The sequence below is a fragment of the Procambarus clarkii genome, chromosome 86 (genome assembly GCF_040958095.1).
Source record: "Procambarus clarkii isolate CNS0578487 chromosome 86, FALCON_Pclarkii_2.0, whole genome shotgun sequence".
NCBI classification, from domain to species: Eukaryota; Metazoa; Arthropoda; class Malacostraca; order Decapoda; family Cambaridae; genus Procambarus; species Procambarus clarkii.
Window position 1 is genome coordinate 4,008,012 of NC_091235.1, and position 13,358 is coordinate 4,021,369.

Below are 13,358 nucleotides of genomic sequence, written 5' to 3' on the forward strand. Positions count from 1 at the left end.
GCAACAATCACACATTCCTATAAATGTATGAAAGTTGAAAAAAACCAGCGTTGAATGTAATGAAACGCCATTTTCTGGGTGAGTCCCGGAGGCTCCCCGGAGCTATCCCAGGCTGATATGCTAATGTCAGACTTTGGCATCAGTCATGTGTATGGAGTTCTTAGGCCTACCGGGGACCACGGCCAGAACCGGGCCCCCTCAGAGAGGCAAGGGGAGCAATGGCCTATAGAAGCCCCCGTGTAGTTGGAAGCATTCTATGTCTGCCATCGACCGGAACAGGCACCCAGAAAGGTAAGCGCCCCAAAACAAACCCCTATTCTGGTTAAAATTGCTACCTAAAACCGAACTAGTGGATAAAACTCCCCAACCGAAAACAAGCAAACTAGTGTGACGTCACACACTGCCGCGCCGCTGTCTGCGCAGCTCCCCCCTCCCCAGGAGGGGGAAGGGGGAGCCCCAGACCCCCCGCGCAGGCTACCCACACCTCAATTCTTGAGGCTGGATGTCAAAAACGCGAAAAAACGCCGACCGGAGGGAGGGAGGGATGCCGGGGAGCCTCCGGGACTCACCCAGAAAATGGCGTTTCATTACATTCAACGCTGGCTTTCTGGGGGGAGCCCCGTCGGCTCCCCGGAGCTAACTACCCACAGACAGAAAAAGAGGGACTTACCCAGGAGGCGGTCGTCGCTCACCCCTCAACTCGAAGCCGAGACAACTGGCTGCAACCGCCGACCCAAAGCAACACAGGCCCGACGAGGCCCAGGGACATTCACAAGGTAACGAGCAGCCAGGACCCTGTTCGACCGCCAAAATCCCCGCGCCCGAATATCAGACCAAGACATATTCCCAAAGACGGCAGCAAGAGCCGCGAACTTACGAACGTCATGGGCACGGGGATAGACCGCAGGCTGGCTGGACCTAATAACCCTGCGGACGACCTGAGAGACCCGAACCCGCGAACAGGGAAGAAGGGAAACCGGATCAACCCACAGCGCGTCCCTGGACACAGAAGCTGTGGCGCGCAAATAACGGCGAAGCGCCGCAACCGGACACAAAACATGATGCACCCCCGGCCTGACCAACCAAGCATCAACCACCCATGGACCCCTCCGGAACGCAGCAGTCTCATTCTTCGTCAGAAAAGAAGGAGACGGCTGCAAACGAACAAAACTATCACCACGACCAAAAGAGCAGAAACCCCTGCGCCGGAGGAGAGCATGAAGCTCCCCTACCCGACCACCAGAGGCCAAAGCCAACAAGAAAAGTGCCTTGGAAAAACAATCCTGGACCGAAGGGGCCACAACGAAACGAGGAGATGAAAGGAAAGCGAGCACTCTGTCCAAAGACCAGGACGGCTCAGGCGACGCATGAGCAGGCCGGAGGTGAAACAATGCACGAGACAGCTTGCGAAACGGCGCAGACGTAACATCGATACCGAAAGCAAGCTGAAGCGGCTCCGCCAGCGCCGCACGATACGAAGCGACAGTGTTAGGCATAAGATGACGGTCCTGAAACAACCACGAGAGGAAGGACAAGACCACCCGAACAGACAAGGAGCTAACACGACGAAGACGCAAAAAGAAACGGAAGGACCGCCAGGAAACTTCATACTGCCGCCGAGAAGAAGCCCTCAGGTGGGACACCAACAAGGAGGCCACCTGATCACCATAGAGATGATGATAGACTCGAGTCAAAAAAACCATACGCGAAGACTCCAGGAGAAGATCGAACCAGCTACGTGACGCACCGGCCCGATCTGCTGAAAGAGGCGGAGCCGCGGGAAAACCCTCGGGTTCGGACACCGAGCAACCAGCGCCTGAAACCAAGGCTGGGCCGGCCACCAAGGGGCCAGAAGGACAACTCTTCCCCGGTAAGTCTCTAAGCGAGTCAGGACCTGGAGCAACAGCCGAACCGGGGGAAAGAGGTACAGGAACCCCCACCTCGACCAGTCGAGCCGAAAGGCATCGACCCCGACGGCCTCGCAATCGGGGAAGGGCGCCGCATAAACGGGAAGACGCCGCGACCACGCCGACGCGAAGAGGTCCACTTCGGGGCGCCCGAACGTCTGGCAAAGCCAACGGAAGGACTCGTCGTTGACCGTCCACTCCGTGGAGAGGGGAACGAAGCGAGACAGGGCGTCGGCCAAGACGTTGGACACGCCCCGTACGTGAACCGCCAGGAGAGCCAAACCCCGAGAACTCAGCAGACGAGTCACCCGAAGCGACCAACCCCAAAGAGACAAGGACCGCATCGAACCCCCGCGGTTCAGGCAATGAACCACCGGAGAGCAGTCCGAATGGAGCCGAATCGTCGATCCGCGGGCCACCCGAATCCTCCCCAGAGCAAACCACACTGCCGCGAACTCCCACACCGTACTGTGAGCTCGACGGAAGGACGGATCCCAACGCCCCTGGCCGGCCTGGTGAGCACTGGTCACAAAACCCCAGCCGAGAGACGACGCATCCGTGTACACATCGAGCGAGGGCTCGGGTAGGCGCCAAGGCACTGAACCCCGAAAAACCCGAAGAGGAAGCCGGTGACGCAGCAACCGACGCAAGTCCCCCGGGGGTCTAACTCTGCGATCGCGAGAGAGGCGGAAGGGGGAACCCCGAAGGAACCAGAACAGCCGTCGAAGCCAAACCCGACCCGGCGGGTAGACCACCATCGCGAAGTTCAGGCTCCCGCACAGCCCCTCGAGCAACCGCCGGGTGACCCGAGGGCCCTCCAGAAACAGACGAAGGCGGGACCGCAGCCGCAGGAGAGACTCCGGAGGGAGAGACAAGGAGGCGGTTTGAGAGTCCCACACGAGACCCAGCCAAGTCCGAACCTGAGAGGGAACCAGATGGGACTTTCTCCAGTTCACCAAGAACCCGAACCCGGCGAGCTGGGAAAGAACCAAATCCCTGGCTAGCAAGCAAGCTGACTGGCTGGGAGCCCAAACCAGCCAGTCGTCGAGGTAGGCCAACACCCGAACACCTAGGAGACGCAAACGAGCCATCACAACCCGTATAAGGCGTGTGAACACGCGAGGTGCCAGGTTCAACCCGAACAGGAGACAACGAAAGCGGTAACTCAGACGCCCCACTACAAAACCGAGCCAGTCCCTGAACCGCGGATGAATCGGGACATGCCAATAAGCGTCCCGGAGGTCCAGGGACACCATCCAAGCTCCCGGCTCCAAGAGGAGCCGAACCTGAGACAGCGTAGACATCCGAAAGGAGGGGCAATGAACCCAGGGGTTCAGACGGGACAAGTCCAGAATGAACCGCAGGTCCGCGCAGTCCCGTTTCGGAACCGGAAACAGACGGGAAACCCATCTGAGGGACGACGTCGTTTCGACGACGCCCAAGCATACCCACTCCAAGACGACTCGACAGAGCGCAGGGGAAGAAGCCTGCCCTGCCAGCCCCGACCCCCCAAAGGGGGGAGGGGCCACCCAACGCCACCGCAGGCCGCGAGACACGACCCGAAAGGCCCACGAATCGTGGGACCAGGCGCGGGCGAACAGCGCAAGCCGCCCCCCCATCGCCCCGTCAAGGGGGCAAACCGCGAAAGGGCCGGCGACCCTTACGAGACCCAGAACCCCGCACAGCGCGAACACCGCGCCGACCAGACGAGGGAGGGTCCGCAGGAGGAGCCAACCCCAAACCTGACACCTGGTGAGCACTGCCTACCAGCACTGCGAGAGGCCTACCACGACGAGAGGAACCCCGAGCCCTGGCACGACCTTTCCGGGAAGACCCACCCCGGGACCCCCGGAAAACCAACAAGTCAGACATCGGACGACAAGCTGCCGACGCAGCCTGAATAAACTGCGCCACGGCCGACTCCCCAAACAGGAGAGGACAAAAAGGAGAAGAACGCCTAAGAGCCAGAGCCCAAGCAGATTCCACGGAGGAACCCAGCACCGCCTGCCGACACGCGAGACGGGAAGCATAGAACAGGGAAACCGCATCCCGCAAAATCGGCGTGAACAGCTTCAACAAGGCAGCCGACGAACGCGCAGCCGAGGACAAGGTGCCGGACCCCGGGACGGACCCAAGCGTCCCCACATCCTCCACGAGCCAATCCGAAGACAGCTCCAGGAGGGAAAAGAACCGCAAGGCCGAACACAAAAGGCCCCGAGCGCGCAAGTCCTCCGCCACGAGCGCCGCCGAAAGGGAGGGAACCTGCACATGGAGCTGAATAACGCCCACATCGCGGGGAAGGGCAGGGGCAAACAAGCACTCATTCAGGTACTCAAGTTCACCCCCCAGGAAAACCTGAAGCACCGTGGAAGCTTCCCGCCACTCCAGCATGCGGGAACGACAGAAGGAATGCCAGGAATCCAGACCAAACAAGGGGCAGTCTGCTAGCCAGGACGACTCCGGAACCTCGTAACGGAGCCAGAAAGGGAACGAAGTCCCAAACCTGAACGTGGACGGATCCATTTCCGAGGCATAATCCGGGTCACGCAGGAGGTAAGCTGCAAAGGCCGCTCGCACCACACCAGGTTGGATGCGATAAGCCGAAAACCTCCGGAAGGACGGAACCGACGTACCCGGGGGAACACGGAACCGAACCCGGGGAGGGGCCGACACCAAATCCAACTCGTACGCAGAGGGGGGAAAGAAAACCCCACTCCTTGTAACAATAAGCCCCGCTCAATGGGAAGAAAAACCCAGGCGGGGTCCAGCGGGGCCCAAGGCCCCCAAGTCAGCCCCTCCCCAGCCTCGAGGTCCGTCACCACAGGACCCGAGGCCGAGTCCTCTCCCAAAGCCCCGACCCCACAAGACAAGGACGGAGCAGCCGGAAAAGCTGGAGGAAGGGGGGCCCACTGGTCAGACCCTGAAGCTTCGGCCGGGAGACAAGACTCGAATGCCTCTGCCGCCCCCCCGGAAGGGGCAACCCCTGAAGCTGCCCGAGTCTCGAGATCAAGTAACCCCTGCTCCGACCCCGAAACCCTCAGACGCTTCGGGGCCGGAAGCAGGGGCGGGGGACCAGAACGAACAGAAGGGGAAGGATGAGGAGGTGCAGACTGAACCAGGATCAAAGCGACCCCCACCCCCAAGTCCGGGTCTCGAAAAGCAAAGCGGGGCAGCCCCGGGGCATCCGGGGAAGCAACCAACCGAGCCCGTTGCAACAGACGAAACCTAGACTGCAACGCACGTGTCGCCTGTACCCGAATAGAATCATCAGAGGATTGGGTAAATTGAGTCACAAGCAAGCAGCAACACTCACAGGACTCAGGGTCGAAAGTATCACCGACCCAACAGGCAGCGTGGCAGAGGCAAAAACAATGAGGGTCACCCTGAGACAAGGGGACCGAGCAACCCTCAAACTCGCACACAGCGAGTGGGGACTCCGGGGTCACATCCATCGGACCCACGCGCCCCCTAGGGGATTCCCAGGGTCCTGAGCGTTTACTTTAAGAGGACTCGCGCTCAGGTAGTCCCAGGCAGGGTGCTGCAAACCGGCGCCCAAAACTACCAAGCAAACTTCTAAAGCTGAACCCCAGGGACGTGTACACTCACGGGGACCTAGCAGGGGGCGCCACCGAGGAGAACAGTAGAAGGGCAAAAACAAACTGAATAAAATGACAGAACCCCCCACCAGGCAAAAACAAAAAGAAAAACAAAACCCCGCAAGAGGACAGCGAACCCCAAGGAACAGAGCCGGCCGCGATGTCGGGAAATACAAGCTGAGCAGCACCCTGCGCCCCTACCAGTGCAAACTGCCTCTTACCTGCCGGTAACAAGGGAGAACAGAACACCCAAGAGCCCAACAGGCGGCCGAAAAACCGAAAGGTAAAACGGACCAGCAGAGGCAGACCCCGAGGAGCCTGTGGAAGGTGGCCCCAAGCCCCAAGGGCAGTACTTACAGGGCACCTAGGGAAGGCAGCCCTAGGTGCATGCAGCCCGAGTACTGAAGATAACTCCTGGCTCTCGCACCCACAAAACTAACACCACACGCAAAGCACAGTGCAGTAGCGACACCGGAGCCAGAGCACACGACCATCGCCTATAGCATCAGCCTCAAGAACTGAGGTGTGGGTAGCCGGCGCGGGGGGTCTGGGGCTCCCCCTTCCCCCTCCCGGGGAGGGGGGAGCTGCGCAGACAGCGGCGCGGCAGTGTGTGACGTCACACTAGTTTGCTTGTTTTCGGTTGGGGAGTTCTATCCACTAGTTCGGTTTTAGGTAGCAATTTTAACCAGAATAGGGGTTTGTTTTGGGGCGCTTACCTTTCTGGGTGCCTGTTCCGGTCGATGGCAGACATAGAATGCTTCCAACTACACGGGGGCTTCTATAGGCCATTGCTCCCCTTGCCTCTCTGAGGGGGCCCGGTTCTGGCCGTGGTCCCCGGTAGGCCTAAGAACTCCATACACATGACTGATGCCAAAGTCTGACATTAGCATATCAGCCTGGGATAGCTCCGGGGAGCCGACGGGGCTCCCCCCAGAAAAACCAGCGGTGAATGTAATGAAACACCATTTTCTGGGTGTGACTCGGAGGCTTTTCGGAGTTATACAGGCTGATATGCTAATGTCAGACTTTGGCATCAGTCATGTAATTACCTAAGTGTAATTACCTAAGTAGTTACAGGATGAGAGCTACGCTCGTGGTGTCCTGTCTCCCCAGCACTATTTGTCATATAATGCTTTGAAATTACTGACGGTTTTGGCCTCCACCACCACCTCACCTAACGTGTTCCAACCGTCTACCACTCTGTTTACAAAAGTTTATGTATGGAGTTCTGTGGGCCTACCGGGGACCACGAGCCAGAACCTGGCCCCCTCAGAGGCAAGGGCAGCAATGACCTATAGAAACCCCATGTGGTTGGAAGCATTCTATGTCTGCCATTGACCGGATCGGGCACCCAGAAAGATAAGTGTCCCAAAACAAACCCCTATTCTGGTTAAAATTGCTACCTAACGCCGAACTAGTGGACAGAACTCCCCAAAAAGATACGAGAAAACTAGCATGACGTCACACGTCACCGCACCGCTGTCTGTGCAGCTCCCCTCCCTGGGAGGGGGAGCACCAGACTCCCACGCCGGCAATACACACTCCGGTCGGCGAAAAACCGCCGACCGGAGGGAGGGAGGGATGCCGGGGAGCCTCCGGGACTCACCCAGAAAATGGCATTTCATTACATTCAACGCTGGTTTTCTGGGGGGGGGGGGGAACCCCGTCGGCTTCCCAGAGCTAACTACCCACAGAGGAAAGTAGAGGGACACATCCGGGAGGCGGTTGCTGCACGCTCTGCAACTCAAAACAGAGACAACTGGCTGCAACTGCTGACCCAAGGCGACACAGGCCCGACTAGGCCCAGGAACAAGTACAAGACCATGAGCAGCCAGGACCCTGTCTGACCGCCAAAAGCCCCGCGCCCGAATGTCAAACCAGGCCACGTTGCCAAAAACGGTGGCAAGAGCCGCGAACGTACAAACGTCACAAGCACGGGGATAGACCGCAGGCTGGTTAGCCGTAAGAATCCTGTGGATGACCTGGGAAATCCGCACCTGCGGACAAGGAAGAAGGGAAACTGGAGCAACCCTAAACACGTCCACGGACACAGAAGCCGAGGTGCGCAAAAAACGGCGGAGAACCGCCACGGACCACAAAACACGATGCATCCCCGGCCTAATCAACCATACATCAAAAACCCAAGGACCCCTCCGGAAAACAGCAGTCTCAATCATTGCCAGATAAGAAGGAGACGGCTGGAGACGAACAAACCTACCGCCCAGACCGAAGGAGCAGAAAACCAGAACAGGAGGGGCCACCATAAACCGTGGAGAAGAAAGAAAAGAGAACTCTACTCAAAGACCAGGACGGCACAGGCAGCGCATGAGCAGGCCGGAGGCGAAACAATGTACGCGACAGCTTGCAGAACAGCTTAGAAGTAACATCAATACCGAATGCAAGCGAAAGCGGCTCCGCCAGCGCCACACGATACAAGGTGACAGTATGCGGCAAAATGATGGCCCCGAACCCCCACAACAGAGGAACAAGACAACGCCAACAAAACACAGCCACCTTAGAAGGGACAGAAGGAAAAGGAAGGACCTCCAAAAAAAAAACCACACCGCCGCCAAGAAGAAGCACGCAGGTGGGACACCAGCAACGAAGCCACCTGACCACCAACAGAAGGCGAGACTCGAGGCAGAGCCGAACAAGCGGAGGAAAAGGCGGAGCCGCGGGAAGACTCCGGGTGCAACCATCGAGGGAGCCGGAAACCCGAGCCGACAAAGGAGGAGATGGAACGTCTGCCGTACCGAAAAACATCCCAATGCCAGCGAGCCGCCAGGAGGTTGGAGACCAAGACTCCGACAGACTCCAGAGAAGGGACACCGCAAGACTCCGAAAACGCCAACAGGCCAGGAAAGCCAGGAACCAGAATCGAAACCGGGCAATAGGAGAACCAAAAGGCACAAACAAAATACACAACGTGTAGGACAAAACGAAGCTGAGGAACAAAGAAGGTAGGCAACAAACGGGAACGAAGGGACAGGACCAACACCAAAAGCCGCTGGACATGTCCCAACACGTCCTCAGGAGATAGAAGATCCAGAGGGGACATGAGCACCACAAGCAAAATCCTCAGAGAAAACAACTGGGTAGAGAAATACAAGCCAAGGAACATATGGGGCACACGTAACAGGGGAAACATGTTGAACTGAATGCCCAAATGAGCCGAAGGAAAGAGAAGAAGCAAACCAGTGTCCGTAATTACCTAAGTGTAATTACCTAAGTGTAGTTACAGGATGAGAGCTACGCTCGTGGTGTCCCGTCTTCCCAGCACTCTTTGTCATATAACGCTTTGAAACTACTGACGGTCTTGGCCTCCACCACCTTCTCACTTAACTTGTTCCAACCGTCTACCACTCTATTTGCGAAGGTGAATTTTCTTATATTTCTTCGGCATCTGTGTTTAGCTAGTTTAAATCTATGACCTCTTGTTCTTGAAGTTCCAGGTCTCAGGAAGTCTTCCCTGTCGATTTTGTCAATTCCTGTTACTATTTTGTATGTAGTGATCATATCACCTCTTTTTCTTCTGTCTTCTAGTTTTGGCATATTTAATGCTTCTAACCTCTCCTCGTAGCTCTTGCCCTTCAGTTCTGGGAGCCACTTAGTAGCATGTCTTTGCACCTTTTCCAGTTTGTTGATGTGCTTCTTAAGATATGGGCACCACACAACAGCTGCATATTCTAGCTTTGGCCTAACAAAAGTCATGAACAATTTCTTTAGTATATCGCCATCCATGTATTTAAATGCAATTCTGAAGTTAGAAAGCATAGCATAGGCTCCTTGCACAATATTCTTTATGTGGTCCTCAGGTGATAGTTTTCTATCTAGAACCACTCCTAGATCTCTTTCTTTATCAGAATTCTTTAAAGATTTCTCACATAATATATAGGTTGTGTGGGGTCTATGTTCTCCTATTCCACATTCCATAACATGACATTTATTAACATTAAATTCCATTTGCCAAGTGGTGCTCCATATACTTATTTTGTCCAGGTCTTTTTGAAGGGCATGACAGTCATCTAAATTTCTTATCCTTCCTATTATCTTAGCATCATCAGCAAACATGTTCATATAATTCTGTATACCAACTGGTAGATCATTTATGTACACAATAAACATCACTGGTGCAAGAACTGAACCCTGTGGTACTCCACTTGTGACATTTCTCCATTCTGATACATTGCCTCTGATTACTGCCCTCATTTTTCTATCAGTCAGAAAATTTTTCATCCATGATAGAAGCTTACCTGTCACCCCTCCAATATTTTCCAGTTTCCAGAACAACCTCTTATGTGGAACTCTGTCGAAAGCCTTTTTTAGGTCCAGATAGATGCAGTCAACCCAACCATCTCTTTCCTGTAATATCTCTGTGGCTCGATCATAGAAACTGAGTAAATTCGATACACAGGATCTTCCAGATCGAAAACCATACTGTCTGTCTGATATTATATCATTTCTCTCTAGGTGTTCTACCCATTTAGTTTTGATTAGTTTTTCCAATACTTTCACTATTACACTTGTCAATGATACAGGTCTATAATTGAGGGGGTCTTCCCTGCTGCCACTTTTGTAGATAGGAGACAATAGGAACGCATGAGGATGGGAAGTGGTGGAGGCCATCCCCACACCCAATGCCAAGTGCAGAGAAGATAGCCTAGAAAGCTCAAGAACCTGTACAGAAGTCGAATGACAGGCAAGAGGCGGGACTAAGAGCCAAAGCTCATCCCCAGCAAGCACAACTAGGTGAGGACAACTAGGGAAGTACAGAGAATCCAATGTATAGGTACATGGAAAAGGGAAGCCTGGTACAGCAAGACCAGCAAGGAATGAGGGACTCGGAAAATCATGGGAACAAGGAAGGCCCCAGGAAGACGCACAGAAGGGCCGAACAAAACGCCCCAACCATACCCCAACACGCACCGGCAGTACCAAAACTGCAGCAAAACGTTACCACATAACACCCCTGGACACAGGAACATGTACCCCATATCAGGCACCTCCACCCAAACACAAGCATACCCCGAAACATTGGTGGACATGCATAGGAGAGGGACTGGATGGGCATAGTCAGGAGCTGCCTCGTATGGGCCAACAGGCCTCCTGCAGTCACCTGTGATCTGACGTTCGAATCGGGAGGCAAGGAACAAGAGCTGCCACGTATGGGCCAATAGGCCCGCTACAGGCACCCCCTGCTTGTATGTTTCATGTTCTCATGTACGTATGTACTCCCATTCGTACCCCTAAAATGAACCAGCACCTGAACGAAAGACGCCAGACCACATAAACTCACCTGCAGAACATAGGCACGGAAGGGTCATGACAATGTTACTAGGTTGGTGCTGCCGAAGGCGGCGAGGGTATTGTGCACCCGTAGCCCAGAAAAACAGGAGCACCACCCGTGGAAGCAGGCCAGAGCCGCTCATGCAGGAGAAGAGGAGGAGAGAGGCGAAGAAGGCGCCCCCCCACCCAAAACGCAGGGAAAACCTGGCGTCCTCCCCATAGCGGCATTCCAGAACACCCCCAGGAGCAAACGGGGCACGGACTGGAGAATGAGAAGAGCGAGAGGCAAAGCACTCAAGAGAAAATGGACAGAGAACACCAGCACTTGTGCACACCGCCCAAACCAAAACAAACTCCAATGGCGCATGCACAGGACACTAAAGTAGCCCAACAGTTTGTATCCCGAGTGATTATATTCGTTTGTCTTGTTCGGGTTGAATGTAGACACAGTAGTCGCTTCTGTATATATTTATTGAGTGAGGCAAACAGGTGTATAACTGGCCAGCCGAGGTCCACCTACTCTGGGTCTGTGAGGATAACTGAGGCTGCTGGGAGCATCGCTGATGCTCCTCTGTCTGGCATGACGTCAGAGGCCTACTCGCCTGTGATTGGTTACATTTCAACTGACAGAATTTGAGTATAACACCGCTCGGACACGCTACCAAGTCGACGTCCCTTGTCGACAAGCTCTGGCTAGCTATATAGTTACAATAATACTGAAAGGACCTCGGTGGCATTCAATAATGGCTTACATGTGAAATTTGCATAATAAAACATTGAAAGAAGATCAGGTGTGCGTAATACAAACAACTCGGCATATATGCACCAAAAAAAAAAATTCATCATAATAGGTGAAAATCATGGTAACAATGCTTTGATTAAATCAGAGTATTAAGAACATGTGTATGTCTACTGATCAGATATGAACAATACAACTCAAGGTATTGCCTAAACAAAATTATTAACATGTGTCAATGGCATGTGCTTGAAAACCATACAAAATTAAACAATTATTACATTAATAGAACAAAGTTCTGACCTAACAACCACAATTGAATTTCAAGATAGATAATTTTTTTTTTTTTTTTTCGAAATATACAATATATTTACAAGACCAATGTACAATATATATAATGTGCAATATATTTACAAGCATATACAAGACCTGGATCAAGAAGACTAACATCTGCGTGATAGCAGTCAGGATTCACTGGCCACAATGTGGTTGCTAGAACAATAATAACTCTTATGACAAGCACTGTAAAAATACAAATGGTAGTAGACTTGACAATGGCATCTAATTCATAACAAAATAAAGTTGAGAAAAACTATACATTATATATAATGGTAATAATAAGACACATGTGGTAGAAATACTGCAATTGAGTTTTTTTTTTTTTTTTTTTTTTTCAAAACAAACAGAATAACTACAGAGTGCAATCAATTATAAATTCTGCGGATATCTACACCTAGCTCATCCAGAGCACTATACAACTCTGGCTCTGACTGAAGGTCCGGAACAGGTGAAACTTCATGCGACAAACTATCATCTTGAGAGATATCCTCGTTAACATCTAGCCAATGGACATGTGGTGAGTGCACGGTTGAAACGAGAGGTCTAGATCTAAGATTATAATTGCTAGTATGGGGTTGCTGAACATCAAGTGGTCTGTCAACCACAGAAGGTGGTGTCCGAGTAGGAGTATCTGTCTGGGTAAGTTCATTGTCATCTTCCTCATCAGTCTCGTCAACAGTCATTTTAGCTAACTTCATGTGGTCTAAATGTTCATTTATATACTCTCCTGTTAACAAGTTCTTAAGTCTGTATTTGTTACCTTTAATAAGCTCGATTACCTTATATGGACCCAAAAATTTCTTAGTTAACTTGTACATAGGACCAGACCTGTGTTGGTTAAGTATCATTACTACAGATCCAATAGTTATTTTATTGGGTTTAGCTCGTGCATTCCTTGCTAGAGTGAACTCGGCTGTTGCTTTGGACAGTTGTTCTCGTATTTTCTTGAATACTAATTGCATTTGTCTACGCTTCACTTGAACAAAATCATCTACGTTATATAAGGGAGTAGGAGGTACGTTAATCAATTCATTAGGGAGGATCTTATCTGTACCATAAAGAATAGCGTGAGGTGTGTCACCAGTAGAAACATTAATTGAAGAATTTATAGCACACTGAATTAAGGGTATAAAATCATCCCAATTGTTGTTATCAAAATTCAACGTGACTCTCAAGGCATCTAACACTTTCCTGTTAGTACGTTCAGCTAGTCCATTACTTGCCGGATGATAAGGCATGATGCTACATTTTTTGATGTTATATAAATCACACAAGCTAGTTAGAATACTATTACTGAATTCTGGACCATTATCTGAAAGGATTACTTTAGGCATACTATATCTACAAATTATTTGGTCATGGAATGCGCTGGCTATGGTTTCTGCTGTTTTGTTCGGGATAGGAACTAGTTCGCAAAACCGTGAAAAATTATCGACCATTACAAGCAAATGTTTGTTCCCTTTCTCTGTTTCCGCAAAATTTGTCAATAAATCC

General features: G+C 52.4%; 1 protein-coding gene across 3 annotated transcripts in view; it reads right to left on the bottom strand.

Annotated features, from left to right (window-relative positions):
• prd1 (pruning defect 1) overlaps positions 1-13,358 on the bottom strand; it is a 133,589-nt gene that overhangs the window by 14,233 nt on the left and 105,998 nt on the right. The window lies entirely within an intron of this gene.